Genomic DNA, 18,841 nt, shown 5'->3' with positions numbered 1-18,841 from the left:
TTTTGTGGGGAGAGCCCAGCAGGAACTTGTTCGCATATTAGGCCACACCTCCTGACAGCAAGTCAGCCAGAACTACGTTCCTGTGCATTCCTGCCCCAAAAAGCCCTGCCTGAACAACACCTGAACAGCATATCTCATATCGCTACAGCACGGACATTGTCTCCAGATATCGATACAAGTCAGAGCAAGAGGTGTCAGTTATCAGAGACTGTTAAACAAAATACTGCAAAGTGCTAATCTTTTAAGCATGTTTTAAGTTTTTTTTAAAAAAATCTATAATTGTGTTTGCCTGGGTCCTTTATAAAGTTTATCTATCTCCACTACCTGGCACTACATTTTATGACACACATGGCCCAGCCCGACAAGGTCTCATTTATGTCAGATCTGGCCCTTGTAACAAATAAGTTTGACACCCCTGCTCTAGCCAATGTGGCTGTTTCTGTTTTGTGTGCAATTGTGTGCCTTCTTAGGCAGAAGAAGAAGAAGAAAAATTGCAGATTTCTACCCTGCCTTTCTCTCTGAACCAGAGACTCGGAGCAGCATAAAATCTCCTATATCTTCTCGCCCCACAACAGACACCCTGTGAAGTGGATGGGGCTGAGAGGGCTCTCACAGCAGCTGCTCTTTCAAGGACAACCACTGTCAGAGCTATGGCTGACCCAAGGCCATTCCAGCAGCTGTAAGTGGAGGAGTGGGGAATCAAACCCGGTTCTCCCAGAGAAGAGTCCATGCACTTAACCACTACACCAAACTGGAGTCGTCATGTCTGCACATGCATGCCCTTGCCTGGGTTCAGTTTCAGTTTGTGAATAGACCCACGTTCTGGTTTGCAGGTGTTTGCTTCTTGGCGTTTCGCGTCTGTGCAATGTGGTGGTGCGCTTCTGCTCCACACACATCTCTCCCAGCCAGCGCTTCTGACACAATGAGGGAAGAGGCTATTATGTTTATTAAATTGTATTGAGGCTACATTAAAGCAATTGGCAGCTGGGAACCCTGGTTATTTATGAAATGTGCATCAAGAATCACAGCTCCCAGGGCTGGGTTTGTACTTCGGAGAATACGGAGGGGGGAGAAATCAATATTGCCAAGCACGAGCCAATCTGGTTTTAATTTGATATTCACTTACCGAGAACACTGCCTGCTGATTTCTCTTGATACCGACGACGACGGCAGCGAAATAAATGAACCTTCCCCCTGTCCGCCCAACACCCTCCCTCCTGCCCTGCACCCTCTTGATCAGCTCTGTGGATACTCCTCCTCAAAGCCACCTCCTCCTAGTAGTCCCTGGCTTCCGTATGCCTCCCCCCTCCACACTTCTGGCTGTACCTTTCAGTCCCAGCATAGAGCCTCTATATCACGGAAGACAGCCCTATGCTGTTCTCCAAAAGGGAACTGCAGCTTTTCTGCTGGGTCTAAAGAAGCAGAAAAGGATGTAGAAGAAGGATGACAGATTGATTTTCAGTGGCGACTCTTTAATGAGAATTAATGAAACGTCCATGGATCCAAAACATGGGTCAGAGAGAGAGCGTCATTGGCCTCATTTTGGGCAGGAGCTCACAGGAGCGGAGCTCTGGAACCTCTAAAATTTACTGTGCTCTTTCTTAACCCCCTCCCCCCCAAAAAATACTTGCTTCTGGGCTTCATTATTCAAACTCCCTGTGAGAATTTTGCTGAACTCTAAGATTTGACAAACTTTCTAATATTTCCCCCAGCAAAAAATGGGAAAATAACCAAAACATAGAAAGCGGACAGATGGAAATCTTCATCATACCACTGGGACTTCTTTTTCCATGAAATGACCCCTGGGCAGATGTGTGTGTGATGTGCTGTCGAGTTGTAACCAACTTTTGATGACCTCAAATGGTTTTCAAGGCAAGATACCAACAGTTTTTGTCATTGCTTTCTTCTGCGTAGCGACCCTGGACTTCCTTGGTGGTCTCCCATCCAAATACCAACCAGAGCCAACCCTGCTTAGCTTCTGAGATCTGATGACACTGAGCTAGCTTGAGCCTTCCAGGTCAGGGAAGTTGACAGCTACCATCTTTTTAAAATCTCATATTAGCCTTGACCTGGATAGGCCAGGCTAGCTTGATCTCCTCTGATCTCAGAAGCTCAGCAGGGTAAACGCTGGCAAGCACTTGGATGGGAAACCTCCTTGGAATACCAGAGCTGGGAGACAGAGGCAGGCTTTATTCAGCTACTTCTCTAAATATCTTCCATGCCCCCTGAAGGAGTCAAGCACTAAAGATCACCATAACTTCCAGGTAAAAATGCGCACACACATATAATAAAAAAAATATTAAATATATATATATTAAAAAATCTCACATTCCTGGTTGAAACTCAGTGGCCTTGTTGAATTCAAGATGACCCTGGAGGTCCCTTCCAACTTTATGATTCTATGATTCTAAGATGGGACTTGGCAGGGTTTCCCAGCTTCTGAAGGGGGGATGAAAGTGTATTGGTACGTTGATGGAGAAACAACACAATCATGAAAAGTTATTGTCACCAAGCCTCTGTTTTCAATCTCACAGTAAACAGCTCATACGTGTTTTGGAATGGACCAGTGCAGCAGCCCCAGGCATACCCACCGACCCTTACCCCCAACGTCCTTAAAGCGTTGCTGCTTCTCTCTTTCCCCCACCATAGATCTGCTCTGAGTTTTCCTCTCTACTTCCCTAGCGGTTCTGCCAGAGGGCACCAGCTTGCTATTCACCTAGCCCAGGAGTCTCTCCACGATGTGGTTCCAAGATCTTAATATACCTCAGTATAGGGAACCAAATATGGATCTTTTAGAAAGAAAAAGGTCTGTTGGAAACATAAGTGAGATCCTGGAATAACTAGGATTGGAAGAGGACTGCAGGCAAAGGTTTCTGTGGGAGGAGGAGGAAGATGATCAGGGGTGGAATTCTAGCAGGAACTCCTTTGCATATTAGGCCACACACCCCTGATGTAGCCAATCCTCCAAGAGCTTACAAGGCTCTTTTTTGTAAGCTCTTGGAGGACTGGCTACATCAGGGGGGTACGGCCTAATATGCAAAGGAGAACCTGCTAGAATTCCACCCCTGATGACGATGACAACAACAACAATTCAATTTCTGAATCTCCCAGTCCCTGCTCACACAGGACTCTGGGTGATATACAGCAACATATATTACATAAAAACAGTATAATTAAAATATGCACAACAATAAATTACAAATACACTTAAAAGAATCCAAGATGGCATGGCTACATAATTTCTTCCCATTCTGGACTGCACTGCCACTTCATAGGCAGGGGAAGAGGTGGAACACTTAAACAAAACTGCAAACACTAGTCGTTTCCTACTCTGAGGTGACATCACATTATGACGTTTTCACAGCAGACTTTTTACGGAATGGTTTGCCATTGCCTTCCCCAGTCATCTACACTTTCTCCCCAGCAAAGTGGGTACTCATTTTACCGACCTCAGAAGGATGGAAGGCTGAGTCAACCTGGAGCCGGCTACCTGAACCCAGCTTCCACTGGGATCGAACTCAGGTCATGAGCAGAGGGCTCGGACTGCAGTACTGCAGTTTTACCATTCTGCACCATGGGGCTCTTCAGCAGTGCACTGTAGAAAGGGAAATGAAAGTTGCCAGCAATCCAAGTATGAACCATGCACAAACTTATGCCAGGGCCTTAAAACAATTATGTTGGGGGCTCCTGTGTGCCTTTATTACTTACTGTGAGACCTTGTGCATGCTACTTCCTAACAAAGGGCTCACAACAAGCCATGTTGGGATGGGGGAACTTTATGGGTTACTGACCAACATGTCAGTGATCAGCAATGTTGAGTTGCAGTAATGTTATGTTACATTTTTTTAAGATATGCACAAGAGCCCTCCTCTACAGGCTGTCTGTTGACCTCTTGCTCCGAATTCTGATGTAGTTTGGCTCTTTAGTGGTAAAAGGCTCTTGACCCTTGGCAAAGGAGTCAACTGAGACAACGGGAGAGAGGGGAGGAACTTTCCTCTCATGCTCTGCTGCTGGAAGGGAATAGAATATGTTATCAGCAGGCTCCTTGACACCAAACTGTCCCAGTTAGGGACAGCAGTAGCAAAACAGAGGAAAACTCCCCCCCCCATCCATTACTCGTTTGTTTGCTTACTGCCTGTGCTCTTGAGCTGTGTGAGCCCCAATTCTCACATATTTGCATAGGAGAGCTGGAAAAGGTTTCATACTTCACAGGGGTTCTAAAAAGGTAAATGTAGTCCCCTGTGCAAGCACCAGTCGTTTCCGACTCTGGGGTGATGTTGCTTTCACAATGTTTTCACGGCAGACTTTTTTATGGGGTGGTTTGCCATTGCCTTCCCCAGTCTTTTACCCTTTCCCCCCAGCAAGCTGGGTACTCATTTTACCGACCTCAGAACGATGGAACCTGAGTCAACCTGGAGCCGGCTACCTGAACCAGCTTCCGCTGGGATCAAACTCAGATCATGAGCAGAGGGCTCCGACTGCAGTACTGCAGCTTTACCACTCTGTGCCACGGGGCTCTTCACAGGGGTTCTGGGTTTTTGTAAACTGAATGAGAATTCTGACGTCTGGCGACCCACTGCTATCTTCTTTCTCTCGCTCTGATTCTAGGGCTGCCTGGTGTATTTGCTTATATATATATATATATATATATATATATATATATATATATATATATATATATATATATATATATATATGCTGACTCATCATCTGTGCATATTAGCAGTCCTTTGGTTCTGGTACCGAAGTCTTGCAGATTTGCATCTCAGCAGGAAAACTTTGTTGGTTTTGCGCTATTTATTTAAAAGGTAGTCCTTTGTGCAAGCACCAGTAGCTTCCAACTCTGGAGTGACATCGCATCATGATGTTTTCACAGCATACTTTTTATTGGGTGGTTTGCCATTGCCTTCCCCAGTCATTTACACCTTGGAAGGATGGAAGGCTGAGTCCACCTTAAGCTGGCTACCTTAACCCAGCTTTCACCAGGATCAAACTCAGGTCATTAGCAGAGAGTTCGGACTGCAGTACTGCAGCTTTACCACTCTGCACCATGGGGCTCCTGCACTATTTATTACACTGTCACAATTACTCACAATTAGATGGGCTTGTCCATCCAGGAGATTACTATGTGTGTGTGAAGTGCCATTGAGTCACAATGGATTTACAGTGACCCTAGAAAGCAGCTTTTAAGGCAGGCAAGAAGCAGAGGTGGTTGACCATTAACTTCATCTGCAGAGTCTTTCTTGGTGGTCTCCCATCCAAATACCAACCCTGCTAAGCTTCTGAGATCTGACGAGACTGGGCTATACCATGCTGCCTTCCCTCCCAAGATATTCCTACGCAATATCCAACAATGTGGGCACCAGTGAGTGAAGCCTTGTGGGTGAAAACAGCTCCATCCCACCCTACCTCTCAGATCTACATTTGCCAACAGATGTAAGGAAAAAACACAATCAGAAAAACAAAGCCAGTTTGATGTAGTGGTTAAGTGTGCTGACTCTTATCTGGGAGAACTGGGTTTGATTCCCCACTCCTCCACTTGCAGCTGCTGAAATGGCCTCGGGTCAGCCATAGCCCTCATGAGAGTTGTCCTTGAAAGGGCAGCTTCTGTGAGAGCTCTCTCAGCCTCACCTACATCACAGAGTGACTTTGGGGGGAGGGAAGGTAAAGGAGGTTGTGACCGCTCTGAGACTCTGAGATTCAGAGTATAGGGCTGGATATAAATCCAATATCTTCTTCTTCAATGCACCATGGCAGCCCAATCATAGAACTCACCATGCAATCCTAGGCAGATTTAGCTTCAATGGACTTAGAAGAGCATCAGTCTACTTAAGATCACATTGTTCATTAGCAAGCATCATCATAAGTAAAGAGCAGTTCCTGGAAGTGAAGAAACTGGGCTTGGCCGTTCAGAGACGTAAAGAGAGTTGAGTCTTGCCTAAAGGGAAAGTCTTGTCAAAATCCCCAGTGTGGTGTTTGCAGCATCCCTATCGTTAGCAGAGGTGCAAACGGAAATGGATGTCAGGTGAATCGATGGGCCCTGGGGAACTGCAGCGGGAATGAGCTGCCTTGGCTGGATCAGAATTGGGATGGGGAAGAGAGAAAGAAAATCTGCAGCTCCGCGCCTGGTTCATTTTCACTCCCCTCTCATCTTTTCCCATGAAAGACTCGGAGAAAATACAGAGCAGGCGGAGATCAAGAGACATACGGGCCGCACCAAAACAGGGATTTTGCAATACCTTAAAGTCTAATAGATTTACCGCAGCGTAATCTATTGTGGGGCTTGAATATGCGGCAGTCGATGACTCTGGCCCTTGAAAACATCTGCCACACTAAACCTGCTAATCTTTAAGGTGCCACAAAACTCCGGGCTACAGTGGATTATCACAGGCAGCTACCTTGCTGGAACTGGAGCAAAAGCCATTTATTAATTTTGGCTCTGCAGTTTCACTGACAAGTTGCACCCGCCTTTTCATAGAATCATAGAGTTGGAAGGGACCTCCAGGGTCATCTAGTCCAACCCCCTGCACAACGCAGGAACCCCACAAATACCTCCCTTTAAATTCACAGGATCTTCATCTAGCCTCTGTTTAAAAACCTCCAAGGAAGGAGAACCCACCACGTCCTGAGAAAGCCTGTTCCACTGAGGAATCGCTCTAACGCTCAGGAAGTTCTTCCTAATGTTGAGCCGGAAACTCTTTTGATTTAATTTCAACCCATTGATTCTGGTCCTACCTTTTGATGACCCCACAACTTTTTGAGACAAGAGACATTCAGAGGTGGGTTTGCCCTAGCCTACCTCTGCACAGCAACCCTGGCCTTCCTTGGTGGTCTCCCAAGCATGGTCTCCCATTCAAGTACTAACCAGGACCAGCCTTGCTTAGCTTCTGAGATCTGCTGAGATGGGAATAGCCTGGGCTCTCCAGGTCAGGGTGCCTTTACAATTAAAAAAAAAAAGTAAAGGTAATGCCCTGTGCAAGCATCACTAATTTCCAACTCTGGGGTGATGTTGTATCACAATGTTTTCACAGCAGACTTTTTACAGGGTGCTTTGCCATTGCCTTCCCCAGTCATCTACACTTTCCCGTCAACAAGCTGGGGACTCATTTTACTGACCTCGGAAGGATGGAAGGCTGAGTCAACCTTGAGCCGGCTACCTGAACCCAGCTTCCTCCGGGATCAAACTCAAGTCGTTAGCAGAGAGCTTGGGCTGCAGTACTGCAGCTTTACCACTCTGCGCCATGGGGTTCTGCCTTTACAATAGCCCTTTTTATATAAATGCTGGCCTATTCAAAGCGCAGAATGTGCAAAACTTCTCTGTGGGCTAGGTCTGTGTTATCACCTGGGCTTTTTTTTTGTAGCAGGAACTACTTTGCATATTAGGCCACATTCCCCTGATGTAGCCAATCCTCCTACAGTAGGTCCTGTAAGAAGAGCCCTGTAAGCTCTTGGAGGATTGGCTACATTGGGGGGAGGGGGTGGCCTAATATGCAAAGGAGCTCCTGCTACAAAAAAAAAGAAAAGCCTTGGTTATCACCACATTACAACTGTGGTGCAAGAGCCAAAGCAGAGCTTCAGTAGTCAAAGTAGAAAGGAGGATTTTATGTATGAATTGCTGGGATTTTATGTATGAATGGCAACAGGTGGAATAATGTCATCTCAGGTATAGGAAGGGCAGCCTATGACCATTATAGCTAGGTTGGACCACTGCCAAAGGCAATACAGAACCATGCATGTATATTTCTTTTTGTGTAGAAATTACTAAACCCAATAAGATTGTGGACTCTAGTTAAAGCAAACTTTGTTCAGTAGGTGAAGATGCCATGTTTGTCAGCAGGAATAACTCTTGGCCTAGCATATGCTAGGTAATGTTAAATTGCAGGCTTGTACAGAAACCAAACCCTCGGGATGCATAAAACGTGGATTCCGATGTCTCTACACTAATGCACAGAGTATGGGAAATAAACAGGAGGAACTGGAAGTTCTAATAAAGGAAGGAGACTATGACATAATAGGCCTTGCTGAAACGTGGTGGGATGATACTCACAATTGGAATATTAGAATTCAGGGGTACAACTTATTTAAAAGGGACAGGCAAATGAGAAAGGGCGGAGGCGTAGTAGTATATGTGAAGGAGGTATATACTTGTGAGGAAATATGTAAATCGGAGCAAGGCAGCTCAGTTGAGAGTCTCTGGGTAAAAATATAAGGAGTAAGAAACAACAGTGATATTATTGTGGAGGTCTGCTATAGACCACCAAGTCAGGCAGAGAACTTGGATGAGATACTTCTACTGCAGATTGCAAAGTTCTCCAAGAGAAGGGATGCAGTGATCATGGGAGATTTCAATTACCCGGACATCTGTTGGAAGTCCAACTCTGCTAAAAATGAAAAGTCAAACAGATTCCTTACTTGTCTTGCTGACAACTTCCTTTTCCAGAAAGTGAAGAAGGAAACAAGGGGATCTGCTATCTTGGATTTGATTCTCACCAACAAGGAAGAATTGATTGAAGAAGTGGAAATAGTGGGCACCCTGGGCAGTAGTGACCATGTGATTTTGGAACTTACAGTCTTAGGGAAGGGGAAAGCTATACGTAGTCAGACTTGTAGGTTGGACTTCAGAAAGGCAAACTTTGATAAACTTAGAACTATCCTGGGTAAAATCCCATGGTCAGAAATACTTAAAAGGAAGGGGGTTCAGGAGGGGTGGGAGTTTCTTAAAAGCGAAATACTGAAAGCACAGTCACAGATGATTCCTATGAGAATAAAAAATGGGAAAAGCCTAAAGAAGCTGAAGTGGCTCCATAAACAGCTCTCTAAAGACTTGAGAAATAAAAAAGACTCCTTTAGGAATTGGAAGAATGATGAATATAAACAAATCACCAGTGCTTGTAGAGAAAAAGTTAGGAAAGCTAAAGCTCAGTATGAGCTTAGGCTGGCCAAAGATGCTAAAAAAAACAAAAAAGGGTTCTTTTCCTATGTTCAGAGTAAGAAAAAGAGCAAGGACATGGTAGGTCCATTGCGAGGGCAAGAAAGTGAAATTGTAACAGGTAATGAAGAGAGGGCGAAACTGCTCAATCCCTACTTTTCCTCAGTCTTCTCTTCTGAAGGAAATGGTGCTCAACATGGCAAAAACAGAACATATAAGGAGGGTATGAAGTTCCAACCTAGGATCAGCATAGGGGTAGTACATAAACACCTAGTTTCTTTAAATGAAACTAAGTCCTCAGAGCCAGATGAATTGCATCCAAGGGTTCTAAAAAAGCTTGTGGATGTAATTTCTGAGCCTCTGGCTATTATTTTTGAGAATTCTTGGAAAACAGGGGAGGTGCTGGAAGATTGGAGGCGGGCGAATGTTGTCCCCATCTTCAAGAAGGGGGAAAAAGAGGATCCAGGTAACTACCGACTCGTCAGCTTGACGTCTATACCTTGAAAAGTTTTAGAACAAATCATCAGACAGTCTGTCCTGGAACATTTAGAAAGAATGAATGTGATTACTAAGAGCCAGCATGGTTTTCTCAAGAACGAGTTATGTCAGACTAACCTGATCTCTTTTTTTGAGAAAGTGACTGTCTTGCTGGATCAGGGGAGTGCTGTAGACATCGTTTATCTTGATTTCAGTAAGGCTTTTGATAAGGTTCCACATACTATCCTTGTTGATAGGTTTACAAGATTATGCATGGGATGGAGATAGTAGAGAAAGAAGTCCTTTTCTCCCTTTCTCACAATACAGGAACTCGTGGGCATTCAATGAAATTGCTGAGCAGTCAGGTTAAAACGGATAAAAGAAAGTACTTCTTAACCCAAAGGGTGATTAACATGTGGAATTCACTGCCACAGGAGGTGGTGGCGGCTACAAGCATAGCCAGCTTCAAGAGGGGGTTAGATAAAAATTTGGAGCAGAGGTCCGTAAGTGGCTATTAGTCACAGTGTGTGTGTGTGTGTGTGTGTGTGTGTATGTGTATTTTGGCCACTGTGTGGTACAGAGTGTTGGACTGGATGGGCCATTGGCCTGATCCAACATGGCTTCTCTTATGTTCTTATGTTTAATAATTCAAAGCAAGAGGCTTCAGTTATCAGAGACTGTTGAATAAACAAAATATTGCAAGAGTGCTAATCTTTTAAGCATATTTTATTTTAAGTTTTTAAAAAATCTTTAATTGTGTTTTTTGTATCCTTTATAAAGTTTATATCTCTGCTCCCTGGCATTACATTTTATGACACACATGGCCCGGCCCGAAAAGGTCTCAATTATGTTAGATCTGGCCCTCAGAACAAATGAGTTTGATACCCCTGGGGTAGAGCATCCTCCTTGCCTCTTGTTTCCCACCCCTACTCAAAACAACAGCAGAATGCTTTTTATTTTAAATGGCCATCAGGCTGACAGTGAGACATGACTTCCAAGAAAAGCCTAGAAGTGAGGTCATGCCCCTCTACAAACTGCTGGAATTTCCAGCCGTTCCTAGAGAGGACTGGCAGCTCTTCCAGGGAAAACCCTATCAATAATGACTTTGAAGTACACTGACATTAAAAGCCACACCATGGATCGCTGCACAACAGCTTGGCACTTCTCCGGGAGGGCCTGCACTCTGGATCCGCACCTCTGGGAAAGTGGCTTATCTTGGAGTGATGAGGCAGGTTTCCCTGACACGCTGGCCTCGTTGTTTGTACTCCAATTCCCGTAATTGTTCTGGCATTATCAGGGGCTTGGACCAAGTAACAGCACAGTGCCACATTGAGCCCCCAATGATGAATGGTTGGAATTACTCTGATAATAGCCCTTTAAATGAAGGTGCCACTTGGAGATGATGTATTTCTATGCACAGATGATGGATGTAGGCAGATTCTACTCTTCATTGCCAGAGGTTGCTTGTGTTAGGAAACAAGTTAGCGGCGGGGCAGGGAGAGGCTGAGTATTTGTGGAAGGGAGAGGGGGCAGACCTCAATGAGTGGGATTCCCGGTCCTAGGATCCCCCTGGACTAGGCTTTTGCAAGGATGATGTTATTATATGATATCAGAATAACATAAACCAGGGCTTTTTTTGTAGCAGGAACTCCTTTGCATATTAGGCCACACCAAGGGTCATTTTGTAGAAAAATAGATGGTAGAGCTCATTAGCATAACTTATTAGCATATACTGCCCCCCCACCAGCCAAAAGCAACCCAATGCAAGAAAGGAGAGCCCCAGGCGAGTGAGGCTTGCTTGGGCTGGCTAGAGCTCCAGCCAGCTCAAGCAGGCCTTGCTCACCTGGGGCTCTCCTTGGCCAACCCCCAGTCAAAAGGCTAGCAAGTCATCCGCTGCCCAAAATCACATAAGAAGTGGAGAAAGGGTGGCGCAGGCTTCTCCAGGGGTTAATGAGGGCTGCTAGGGTTGTGGCAAAGCTCCTGGTGACTGGCTGGCTGGCTGACTGATCTCCTAATCCAGGGATTGTTATGCAGCTGCACCTACTATTCAATGGACAAGGTAAGTGCAAGAGGAGGAGGGGGAACCTTCAGAAAGGTTCAGGAGTTTCACTCCTGTGAGCTCCTGCTGAATTCAAAGCCTGGGCCACACACCCTGATGTAGCCAATCCTCCTGGAGCTTACAGTAGGCCCTGTAGTGAGAGCCCTGTAAGCTCTTGGAGGATTGGCTACATTCAGGGGTGTGGCCTAATATGCAAAGGAGTTCCTGCTACAAAAAAGCCCTGATGTAAACTGTATGATTTATTTATTTTGATTTTATTTATTTTGATTTATATCCCGCCGTACCCCACCGAAGCGGGCTCAGGGCGGCTTACAATACAGAGATTCTAACATAGAATACAAATTTTAAATATAGTAGCAGTTTACATAGTTAAGAAATTAAAACATTAAAAACAGTGCATCAGTCCAACAACATATAATCTATACACTTCCTTCGGTATTTTGGTAGTTTGGTGGCTTGGGATATTGCACCATATTAGAAAGCACAGGCTTTAAGGCTTATATAGTGTAAATGGCATGGGGTAAACTCATTTATCCAGGTTTGTCGCATTGGTATCATAACTGCATATATATAACACAGATTTAGCACCAATGGTAAGTTTGTCAAATAAGATAATCGGCTTTAAATTTATGTAGGGCTACGGCATCAGAAGCTTGCATTGTGGCTCTATGGGTGATGGAACAACATAAGCAAGGCTTTTTTGAGCAGGAACACACAGGAACACAGTCCCAACTGGCTTGGCATCAGGGGGTGTGGCCTAATATGCAAATCAGTTCCCACTGGGCTTATTCTTAAAAAAGCCCTGTGTGAAACAATGGTGATGTCAGGGGTGTGGCTTAATATGCAAATGAGTTCCTGCTGGGCCTTTTCTACAAAAAAAGCTCTGAATATAAGTATAGTATCAGCATCACAACTGTGTTCACAATGTGGTGCTACTCCTCTGTCAGGTCCTCACTGTCATCTTTTATGCAGTATCCAGCAAGGCAAGGCTTGGGAAGGCAATCGAAAGCAATGGGTGATGGAATGGCATAAGCACAATAACATTAAAACCAGTTTGGTGTAGTGGTGAAGTGTGCAGACTCCTGTCTGGGAGAACCGCCACTCCTCCACTTGCAGCTGCTGGAATGCCCTTGGATCAGTCATAAGTATCTCAAAGCTGTTCTCTCAAGAGCAGCTCTCGGAGAGCTCTTTTGGCCCCACCTACCTCACAGGGTGTCTGTTGTGGGGAGGGGAAGGGAAAAGAGATTGCAAACTGAGACTCCGAGTGAAGGGCGGGGTAGTAGAAATCTAATCTCCTTCTCTCTCTCTAATACCAATGAATAATACCAGAAGGCATGCCAATTACATAAACGGGACACTGTAATGCCTGTGGGTACCTTTGGAATTCTGACATAGGGTGGGGGAGACAACTACAAAATGGCTGCCACAGGAGCAGGGCTTTTTTTCAGCAGGAACACACAGGAAAGCAATTCCGGCTGGCTTGGCATCAGGGGCTGTGGCCTAATATGCCCAGCGGTAGAATTCTAGTGGAAGCTCCTTTGCATATTAGGCCACACCCCCTGATGTAGCCAATCCTCCGACAGCTTACAGGGCTCTTAGTATAGGGCCTACTGTAAGCTCCAGGAGGATTGGCCACATCAGAGAGGTGTGGTCTAATATGCAAATGAGTTCCTGCTACAAAAAAAGCCCTGGCAGTCCCTCATCATTAGATTGTGGAAGGAGAATTCTGCCTAGAGGCTTCTTGACTGAGGGGGGCGGGGAATACACTTTCCCCTCTGACTAAGAACAGGGTAAGCTGTTGATGATTAAGACGAATTTTTCACATGTAATTATGAGCTTCTCGCTGTTGGTGTGTAAATGCGAAGGCCAGAAATGCAATTTTAACTGGGCTTTATCTCATTTTTAATTGATTGATGGTTATAAAAGAAGGTGGATTTATATAAGGGGGGTGTTGTGCCACCCATCAACACAGGCATTGTGTCTCAAGTGCTTTTTTGGTGCTTCTTCACCCACAGTTTTTTTCCTGTACATCTTTGGGAATGGCTTTTTGTCACATTTTAACCTCCTCTCTTTTGTTGGGAAAAACCTTAGTTTCAATGAGGCAGATTTCCTTCTGGGTTCCTCACCCCTTCAGCTCTCCAAGACAGACTGGCACAGCTGAAGAAAAGCCTTGCCACTTTCAGTATTTCCTTCATTGTCCCCACCCTTCAGCTCCTCAGAGAAATTGACACAGTCAAGGAAGGCCTTGTCAATTTCACTGAAGTGTCTGCCCTTCACTGTCCTCCCCTTGTAGCCTCTGGTGTAAAGGATCAGGTCAGAAGAAATTTTTGTCCTTATCATAGATGCCAAGGAACAGAATCACTCATCCAATCCTTTCTACCCTTTCTTCATCCCCACTGCTGTTCTAAAGATTGGCGAGAGAGTGTTATTTCCTTTTTTCTTCAAAGGATAGGTATGAGCACCAGGAACCTTGCAGCAGTACAAATCCAATTTCAAAAAAGAAACGGACATGCTGTCCTACAACTTTTGTCTGTTTCACTAGAAAACCCAGGAGGGAAGAGAAGGGGGCGGGTGGGAGAGGAAGAGGAAATGGAAGGTGTGGGTGGGATACCTGCGGTCAATGCTCCCTCTAGCCTGTGGAGTCTTGCGAGCAAAAGATCTACTTTGTGAGCTCCTGCATAAATCAGTGTGCTCTGGGGCCATTTTTCCTGAGCTAAGACAAAAATGACTGAGCTGGAGGCTGCCAAACTGTGAGTTTGCTCACATTAACTCAGCTCAAAGGGAACACTGCCTGTGGGTTAGCTATGAGTCTGATTGTAGGGAAGAAAAGTCTTTCCACATACTAAATAGAGGTTGAGCTTAGATGGCTGAAGAGTAGGGTGTGAAATATACAGGTAATGTTAATGCACACTGGGTTAGGGTTGCCAATCCCTAGTTGGAGCCAGGGGATCCCCCAGTTTGGAGGCCCTCCCTCCACTTCAGGGTCATTAGAGAGCAGTGGGAGAGGGAGGGAAATGTCTGTTGGGCACTCCATTATAGCCTATGGAGACCAATTCCCGTAGGGTATAATGGAGAACTGATCCACAGGTATCTGGGGCTTGGGGAGGTTGTTTTTCTAGGTAGGGGCACCAAATTTCCAGCATAGCATCCAGGGTCTCTCTCCAAAGTTTCAGAAAGATTGGACCAGGGGGTTCAATTCTATGAGCCCCAAAATAAGGTGTCCCTGTCCTTCATTATTTCCAAATGGAAGGAAGGCATTTAAAAGGTGTGTGGTCCCTTTAAATGTGATGACCAGAACTCCCTTTGGAGTTCAATCGTGCTTGTCATACACTTGCTCCTGACTCCACCCCCAAAGTCCCCAGATATTTCTTGAGCCGGACCTGGCAACCATATTGATCACGGTGGGGGAGATTCCCATGTCATTCCCATGTGCTTAAAAATGCAGGTCTAATTTCAGCCTCACATCTCTTTCAAATGCAGCAGCACTTGACACAATGAACCTGGGGCGCCAATGACAGAGTACCGAGTTATTGCCAGGCATACTCGGGTGTGAAACTGAAGACAGAAATCTGGCATCCAGTCTCCTAGCGTCCAAGATATACTTTGTGGGGGAGGGGGTAAGCATTCAATCGAGGACACATGCAGGGCTTTTTTTGTATCAGGAACTCCTTTGCATATTAGGCTACACCCCCCTGATGTAGCCAATCCTCCTGGAGCTTACATTTGACCCTGTACTAAGAGCTCTGTAAACTCTTGGAGGATTGGCCACATCAGGCGGGTGTAGCCTAATATGCAAAGGAGTTCCAAAAAACCCCTGGACACATGTCATGAAATCACACAGCTCCCACCAAAACTGGTGACCCTTAGCTGAGTTTCTATCCTCTGTGACAACTCAGTTCAATATCCGGACATGGGTTGAATGTTGCTATACATTGTGGAGGCTGACAAGGAACTTAGCTAGGGCTGCCAAGTTCCTGGGCTGGGTGGGGATTTCCCCGCCTCAGAGGTTCCCAACCCGCCAGCCCACATTGGGCCGGCAGGGGAGATCCTCCCTCGACGTCGCCGGCGTAATGACGGCACTCGCAGTGATGTCATCGCACCGGCAACATCGCACGCCAGCCATTCTAGGAGCTTCCAGAAGAACTCTATTGTTTCCCCAGACTCTAGCGACTTGGGAGTGGAAACTCTTATGGTACCTATTGTACCATGGAGTTTTCCCTCCCAAAGGCTGTGAGGGACTTGGCAACCCTAAACTTGGAGCAAAGATGCCATTTTCAGTGGCAGCTTTGCAATTCTTATACTGTGCAGTTGCATCCAGAAACTTTGTGGGAAAAGGAATTCAGGACTGAGGAGACTCAGTCCCATTGAGGGCAACCAGAAAAACATATCTCAGGCCACAGTGACCTATTTATTTCTTCAATACCCATATCTGAATAGGGTAGCCAGCTCTGGGTGGAGGAACACTGGAGATTTGGGGAGTGGAGCCTGGGGAGGGAGGGTTTGGGAAGGGAAAGACTTCAGCAGGGTACAATACCATAGAGTCCACTCTGCAAAGCAGCCATTTTCTCCAGGGGAACTAATCTCTGTCTCTGGAGGACAATGGCAATAGCGGGAGATCTCCAGGTCCCACCTGGAGTTTGGCAACCCTATCATATGAAGCTGCCTATCTATAAACCAAGACAGAAAGTCTTTTAGAGCAGCCAGTTGTGTTAACTGGCACTTGGAAGGACCTGGAAGAGGGATGGGCACAAACTGGGAAAATCAAGATTCATGGTGGTTTGTGGTAAACTTTTCAGTTTCTGGTTTCAGTCCATGAATCCATGGCTTCTGAATTGGGGGCAGATTCTGCAGGGGGCAGCATTTTTAAATGCCTTTCCTGCATTCACTGAGGTACGCCATGGTGGTGGCACTCCTCAGCAAGTGAAGGGAAGTCATCTAAAGAGACCTACAAACCAAACGAACCACCATAAAAGCCTGGCAGTTAACGAACAACGTGATTGCCTGAACTGTGGTTCGTGAACCAAAGAACCAGCCCAGTTCATCACAAACTTTGGTTCATACTTCGGTTCACGCTCATCCCTACCTAAGGGTTCAAGTTATGGATGGAGTAGTGAGAATATGAAGACAGGAAGGTGAACATGCGCACCTTGCTGGGAAACCAACCCTGCAGTTTTCACACGGGACTGTAGCCAAGTGGTACCCAGGCTGCAGTCCAGTGTTGCCTTCTTGCAGAGGCCTAGCTGATCAGTTTGCTTCTCTGAGCTGTTCAGAAAACAGTCCTCCAATTGTGCACAACTGGTGGGGGGGGGGGTGTCTGAGTTTCTACTAAACCATCGCGCGGCTGCAGGCTGTGTACCTTTGATTTGTATTTTTTCATTCTCCCCTTCCCGTTGTCGTTCTCTCTCCCTCCCTCCCCCTCCCTGCCATCCTCCCCAAAGAAAGGGGAGGGGAAAATAGAGAGAGAGAGAGAGAGAGAGAGAGAGATCTACAGAAGAGAAGGAATGCAATTTGATGCAGTATCTCAGCCTCTACCCGCCGCGTCGCCGGGATTGGAATAAAGAATCCATTAAAATAACAAAGCGCAAAGCGAAAAGGGGGGAGAGGGAGAAAAATAGATGTGCGCGCCGCACAAACAATAGTCAAATTGGATTTGAGATAGCGAGGGGCACGCGGGCAGGAGGGCTTGGGGTGCATCAGGGAAGGGAGGGGGGAGAGAATGCAGATGGGAGACAGACAAGTTGATGAACACAGGGCTTCTCTCTGGCTAAGGTGGTGATCGGGGCCAGGTTCCGCATCAGGAGATAACTAGCCGCCAGCCCTTCAGTGATAAGGAACCCTGTCTTTGATCTATAATTATATTTGGGCGTATAATTGTATTACTTGCCCTAAGCCTTTGGAACAGGACATGCTCCTCTTATATGTATGCCTTTTCCCTGGTGGCGGGGGTCGTTGTTATCTTTAAAGTTTCCCCCAGTCAAATGGATGGCAGATTTAAAAAGTAAACATACCATTTGATTAAAACAACTTAACAGTTGCTGCCTAGGCATCTAGTCCAGTTGAACCCCCCTCCCCTTAAAAAGCTTTAAAAAGAGACAAATATTCTTTGGTTCTGACTTTGAGGAGTCTCCAGGGAAAGGGACTTCCGTATGGATGTGGCAGACATCAAGGGTACCCCTACACTGGATGATGTGCAAGCAGAAACCTCAAGGCAGTGCTGTCGGAACACTCCCACACACCTTTCTAATGAGCCACCGTAGCACATGTTCAGAGCTACAGTCACTCATTTTGTAAGGCAGAGTAACTCTACTACCAACACTGACCCCGTTCATCGCTGTGGCCTAGCAGTGACAAGAAGAGGATGTCCCCCCACCCAAATGTGACATTTGCAGGTGATTGTTCAGTTGCAAGATGAAGACAAATGAAGACATGAATATGTGAAGTTGCCTTCACCTGAATCAAACCCTTGGTCCATCAAAGCCTACTCAGATCGGCAGCAACTCTCCAGAGTCTCAGGCAGAGGTCTTTCACATCTCCTACTACCTGATCTCTTTACCTGGAGATGCCAGGGATTGAACCTGGGACCTTCTGCATAACAAGCAGATGTTGGACCACTAAGCTACAGCCTGTCCCTGTGATGTCCTTTTTGTAGAACTCATTTTACTGACCTTCTCCCATCCAAGCAGTGTTCCCTCTAAGCTGAGTTAGTGTGAGCTAGCTCACAGTTTTTCACCCTCCGGCTCACACATTTTTGTCTCAGCTCAGGAAATATGGCCCCAGAGTGAACTAATTCATGCAGTAGCTCACGACTTTAATGCCAGTAGCTCATGCAGTAGGATTTTTGCTCACAAGACCCCACAGTTTAGAGGGAATATAGAATCCAAATACTATCCAGGCCTGACGCTGCTTAGCTTCCAAGATCTGATGAGGTCAGGCTAGCTTGGGCCTTCCTGCTTCGGATTGCACTGTAAACCTCCATGAAGGCAAAAGAAAAAGACAGGTTCCCGTATCCTGCCTGTCTTTTCCCCCTCCCCTTTGCATAGTTTAAAGCAGCTGAGGACCCTTTAAAGTGGGGAAATGTAAGAGAGGGGGAAGAATTAACTCTCCATTCCTAGTGCCACAGCTCTGATTCATTAGGGGGGGAGAAGGTGAGGTTGCTTTCTTTTATGAAAGGAGAGTACAGAAAAGAAAGGAGGGAGGGAAGGAAGGAATGCCTATTTACAGAGTGTTCCAGCCTGTCAGACATGGATCTTAATGTAAACCTTTCAAACCTAGAATCGTCTCTCACTGTCATTTTTTTTTTAATCCCTGCTCATCCTGCTGGAATTCTCACCAGCCTACAAGTTCACGGTTCCAACCTCCCACCCCCACCCCCGCCC

Source organism: Heteronotia binoei, chromosome 13 (genome assembly GCF_032191835.1).
Source record: "Heteronotia binoei isolate CCM8104 ecotype False Entrance Well chromosome 13, APGP_CSIRO_Hbin_v1, whole genome shotgun sequence".
Classification (NCBI taxonomy): Eukaryota; Metazoa; Chordata; class Lepidosauria; order Squamata; family Gekkonidae; genus Heteronotia; species Heteronotia binoei.
The sequence above is the reverse complement of the archived record's forward strand: the minus strand, read 5'-3'. Positions refer to the sequence as shown.